Below are 6,034 nucleotides of genomic sequence, written 5' to 3'. Positions count from 1 at the left end.
ATGGCGGAAATTGAAATTCGAAGTCTGTATATGTGTGTAATTTTTGCTTTGTAACGTTTTCTTTTCTTCTCCATAACTGTTCTTGGGTCGTTGACTGGAAAGGGTAGTTCACTTGAGTTGTTGCTTGCTGTGATTTTGCAGGTATCAATTCATATGTGTTACTTCTTGATAATGATTTGTATCCCAGTAATTGCTACTGTTGATTGTAAATGTCAATTAAGTTAACAGTCGCACATATATCTTCATTTGTGTTTTAATTGATCTAATGGACTCTATTTAATGTTTATGCTTAATTGATCCTGCAATTTTGATGTTAGGGGGGTAGCACAATGCTATTCTTTGCAGGAAGTAGTTGTTGCTGATCAACTATTTCAAAGTTCTGAACATTCTTCAGATGATCTTCTTTGGCTTGCTCAATCAATTTTTTCATCTTTGAAGGTACTGGGAACATTTTTACCATGTCATCTTCTATACATTTACGTCTCTTCACTTTACATGATACTTCTTTCTACAATGTTTTAGTTAGTCCTCTTAATAACTTGGGAAATTCAACATTTTCTTCACCTAGTAGCCTGTTGGTGTCGGTGTCTGATCTTTAATCTACTCTCCTTTTTGAGCTTTTTGTCATGATTTTCTTATCTTAATTTAATAAGAAACGAAATATTATGCAAAATGCTCACTTCACTATGTTCTAGAATGCGAGGAATGATATAAATGTATCTAGAAACTGTTCCTTAAAATTTTATAAGGAGTGGTGTAAGAGAGTTGAGTATCTGATTGCGCAGAACTGAACTGTAATTGTGTATAATTACTATGGAACTAAACAGAATTCTCGCTTTGAGTTTGGAGGGATTCAGTGGTAAATCCAGACTAAAGTGTAGACTTTCTCTGGGGACGTCATTGTTAGTTCAGAGAATTAGCCAGAAATTTCTGCTGAGAGGATTAGACTGCAATATGATGCCCATAATTTAGAGGGTTGTCATCCTTCTTGTGTATCATTTTTCATTTATATGATTTTCTGCTTTCTTATAATGAAGGAGGTTAAAAAGAGATTACCATCTTATATATTTGCATCAATATACTGAAACCGAAAGATGTCTATTTGATTTTACACTGTTCTCTCTGTCTGTGTTTTTTAACTATTGGTGGAAAGAATGTCACTTCAGGATTGCAGTGATGGATGTCAACGCAATGGTTTTTAAGTTATATTGTTCATTTTACGTCATGACATCCTTCTTAGAATGTGCTCATTTGACTTGGCACTGCGTACCATCGTACTATTAAAAATCAACTGTGACTGTAACCTATTGTCGTTAATATGTAATTGGATATACATGGCCATGACATGTTACTTTCTTAGAAGTGCCATGCTTCTTATCTTATAGATAAATTTCACTTAATATTTTTGTTAACAACTCCGCCGGTCCCAAGCCCGGGTTAAGGAGGAGGGTTGTGTGTTAGGTAGCCGACAGCCAACACGTAAAAAAGCCGCTCGGATCCCTTATGAAAATGAATGTAGCCAACTCCATTTGATGGGACTTAAGGCTTGGTTTGGTTGGTTGGTAAATATATTAAAATTTTATTAGCATTGTCTGCAGAGCTCTGAATGCGAACAGCTTCAGTGGACCAATCCCGCCTTCCATTGGTAATTTGTCTAATCTTTCATGGCTAGATTTAACTGAGAACCAGCTTAATGGAACAATTCCAATCTCTAGTGGGAGCACAACTGGTCTGGATATGCTAGTTAAAGCAAGGCACTTGTATGTCTCACCTCTTTGAAATATCAAACTTAAATTTTATTTTATTTTTTTCAAATTCTTTTGAAGATAACATGTTTTAGTATTATTGTTATTTAAATTTAAGCAAATTTCTGCCCATTATTCACAGTCATCTAGGAATGAATCAGCTATTCGGCAGCATTCCATCTAAACTTTTCCACTTAAACATGAATCTGATACATGCATAAGTTTCCAAATTGTAATCTTTGATGTTATGAACGACAAAACTTAGTCATTAATTAGCATATTTTGACTTCATGTGGAGCATTTGATTCAGTTGTTGTGACACTAGGCGATCCTATGTTCCAACTAATGCTAATTTGGACATTATCTTGTTATAGTTTCTAATAAATAATTATACTTTTATATTGAGCAAGATTTTTTATATCAACAAACTCACTGGAAGCATCCCTGACACACTAGGATATGTGCAGACTTTGGAGGCCATGTGAGTATCTATGTCATGTACTCTAGAAACTTCTTACTAAGCTTCTTACAGAAACCATTCTGTGATTGGCTTTCATGTTCCTATAGTAACAAATTTAGTTTCTTGTTTTGGATTGAAACTTTTGCCTTGCAAACAGATGCTTCAATTGGAATTCATTAAATCGGCCTGTTCCTTCAAACCTCAACAACCTTACAAGTGTCAGGGAGCTGTAAGTACACACACAGAAAATTTTCCAACTTCATGTAGAATTCAAGTTGTGTCATTAAGAAAGTGTTTTGGTTATGCCTTTTCAGGTACTTGTCGAACAATAATTTGAATGGACCTTCGCCCAATCTCACAGGGATGAACTTTCTCAACTCTCTGTAAGTTGTTGCAATTTCCTTCGATATTCAATTTTGTTAGCAATGCATGTGAAATCTATTTGCATTTTCTGACCATAAGATGATGGTATGCAGGGACATGAGCAACAATAGTTTCAATTCATCAGCTGTTCCTCTATGGCATACAAGCCTAGAGGCTTTGACGACATTGTACCATCTTAATCCTCATCATCTGTTGATCTAGCTCTCACTAATAGTTTAGGGGATCTTAGAATAATTAAACATAAAAAATACTGCACCAAACAGGCTCATTACGCAATTTGAGAACTAGATCAACAGCTGATGAATTGTGTGTGTCAATTTCATGTAGGATATTAATCCACAATTTGCCACCATAGACATCTACATAAGGATGTTTTCCAATGTAAACCTACATTTCCATTCCACTGAATGATTCCATGTTGATCACGACTCCTCTATGAGCTTGTGCCTGGCCCTGCATTTCCATTCCATTGTGAGTTTTCTTAATTTGTTTAATTATTTTCCTATAACTCATTGAATTCAGCCAAAATTCCTCACCTTCTTTGTGGTGTATTTTGATTTCTTTTTCCTGATCATATTTTGTGGTTTTTGAATCGAAGAAAAAAGAGAGAGAGGTGGGGAATTCCTACTAAGTTTTTCACCTTTTTCTACTCGAAATCTACTGAAATTGTTTGATGTAGTTATTAAAATTTTTGTAAGCAAGATGCTTGTTTAGTGGTTGAGTTCTTATTTATTCTTCTACCTAGTTTAAAATGTTAAATAAAATATTTTTCATATTAACTATTTGCTTATGAGTTTCAGGTTGAACAATTGGAGCGAGAGGTTGCTGAGCTTCGACATGCCCTTGTTGATAAGCAAGAACAAAAAAATGTCATGCTTCAGGTTTTGCATTGCTTTATGTTTGACAATTAAATATGTAAAAAATTGGTTCTTGTTTTCTCTTATGTGATAAAGATTTCTAACAATATATTGATTATGACTTATCTAATAGGTTTTGATGAGGGTAGAGCAAGAACAAAGGGTAACAGAAGATGCTCACAAATTTGCTGAGCAAGATGCAGCAGCTCAGAGATATGCTGCTCAAGTGCTTCAGGTTTTACTTTTTGATGATTTAAACTTATTTTTTTAGTACTGCTTTACTATAATGTTGGGTGGTTATTAGACTTTATACAACCCATGCAAATTAGAGATATCATGTAAATCACAAGGTAAACAAAGCAAGTAAGCAAGCACAAGAATCTAGTTAGTCTTTTTCTTTTAAAAAAATAAAAAACCAAAATTATAGGATGCAAAATACAAGAAACTAGATTGTCATAGATCTTATCTTCCCATTGGCATCTGAGCATTGAACATTGTTTTTTTGTGTATGTGGAAGATAGATCATATTAATAGAAATCACTTACTATACCTACTATGGTCTGGTCCTATTTCATATTAATAGAAATCACTTAGCATATACTTATTGCACCTTGGTCTGTTGATGTCCTTCTGGACATTGTAGTTATTTAAGTTGATGTCAATTGGGTCCTTCTGGACATTTTGGTTATTTAAGTTGATGTCAATACCTCCAAATGGACAATAGTGTTGGATTATTAAATGCATGTACTTATTGCACATTGTTTTGTTGTCATGGGGAACATTAGATCACAACATATGTTAAATGTAAACTGTTGACTTGTAGACTCTGACTGAAGACAACCTAACTTGATTTTTGTTTAATTCTTCAGAAAACATAGTTCAAGGTCAACAATAAAGTGTTAGATGGGACTCTTTTCTTTTGTTTTTCTTCCCATTATGCCCTTTCTTGTCCCATGGTCTGTCTCATATCATTCCTCTCCCTCCTCTCATATGACACCTACACAACTCCTCTTGCCGTGAGGGATTAATTTATTTACAGCGATTTTTTTTCTCAGTACTAATTTAAGTAGTCTATTGTTAATTGTTAGTAATTGCTTTTGTTCCTAACATAAAGTTTGGCTATAGTGATTGATCAATACACATCATTGGTTTAATGATTTCATTAATAACATCTTAATAGTTCTCAGCTTAGCTGCCTTAAAAAATGACAATGTCTCTCCTCAGTCTCGTACTCAACTATATAGCATTTTCCCCTAAAATTTCTACCCCATTTTCATTTTCATTGTTTTTCTTTTCTTGGAGTTTTCACAATTCAGAACTTAAAAGGTGATTCGTTGCCTTTAGAACTTGTGTTTAGAACTTTCTGTTTTTAGGTTGTTAGAGGGAGATGAGTTTTAAATTTTACTTCCCTACGAGGGAGAGAAAGATGAGAGGGATGAAATGTGCTTGTCCACTAGGTGTTAGGGTTGGGTTTGGCCATGCATGGTGGTGTCCTGGTGGACTGTGTCTTGCAAAGTCACCCAACCTAGGTGTTTGGGGAAATGGATACTGGGTTTTGTTTTAGAGGTGGTTGATAGCCATGGTGGTCCATGAGGCTATTGGTTGGTGGTGGCATGTGAAATATAGGAGGAAATGAGAAGGGGAATGGCGAATGGGTCTGCTGCTGTAGAAAGGAGGAGGAGGGAGAGGGAATGAAGAAGAAAATAATAGAAAAAGGCAAATTGAAAAAGGGGCAAAAGTATCATTATATATATTTCTTAACACACGCTCAATTTAGTGTGTTAACGCATGGTTAACTTAACCAGAATTTGCAACGTTTGCACTTTACTCCAAATTTCAAGAGGGTTATGTGTATATTTTTAAACATGAAGAAGGTAAAGTGTTTTTGGAAAAAACCATATAAAATATAATTAACCCAAAACGTTTGGAGATCTAATTGTGTTTTTTTCAATATCTATTCGTGTGTATTTGTTTTTGTTTTTATGTTTGCTTGCATGTGTGTTTTGACCTTTTACCTCGTTGAAGTTCAAAATAAAATAGGAACATATTTAGATTTAAATGAAAATGGTAACTCCTATAAAAACTATGGATTGATTAGGTTGTGAACACGTCATGTGATTCTCTTTGGTTCTTGTTGGCATTAGTGCTAGTGATACATGGTATTCTTGCAATCTTTTGTCATCTTCTGTTATCTATGTTGCTTATCATTAAGGATTACTTCAACTCTTTGAAGTTTTGGATTGTTATATGCATTTCTATTAAATTGGTTTATAAAATAAAATTATTTAAATATGATTTTAGATGTAATTAATAATACATTAATGTCTTCCTTATTTATTTTCTTTGCAAATTGGTTTTTGATGACGTTTGGAAGCATATTTGCAAATCAAGATCAAGTGTTGAATTATTTATTTATTTCCTGAACTGATACTTAGTTGTAGTTGCAAATCAAGATTGAGTGTTGATTTTTTTTGTGGACTCCACATTAGTTCATTTTGGGATTTGCTTTAATGATTTTTTTGTTATACATAATGGATTATTATTAAAGTTGTTTGATGGATACATTTTGATTTATAATATAATGGTTT

At 33.8% G+C, this 6,034-nt stretch overlaps 1 non-coding gene across 1 annotated transcript; it reads left to right on the top strand.

Annotated features, from left to right (window-relative positions):
• The first annotated feature begins 1,580 nt into the window (after positions 1-1,580).
• LOC114298297 (uncharacterized) lies at positions 1,581-3,684 on the top strand. Its single transcript, XR_014348000.1, has 5 exons — positions 1,581-1,760; positions 2,156-2,434; positions 2,520-2,588; positions 3,390-3,470; positions 3,580-3,684. It is a non-coding gene; the product is annotated as an uncharacterized LOC114298297 (transcript).
• The last annotated feature ends 2,350 nt before the right edge of the window (positions 3,685-6,034 follow it).

The sequence above is a fragment of the Camellia sinensis genome, chromosome 13, assembly GCF_055761805.1.
Source record: "Camellia sinensis isolate YWXY chromosome 13, ASM5576180v1, whole genome shotgun sequence".
Lineage (NCBI taxonomy): Eukaryota > Viridiplantae > Streptophyta > Magnoliopsida > Ericales > Theaceae > Camellia > Camellia sinensis.
The sequence above is the reverse complement of the archived record's forward strand: the minus strand, read 5'-3'. Positions and strand labels throughout refer to the sequence as shown.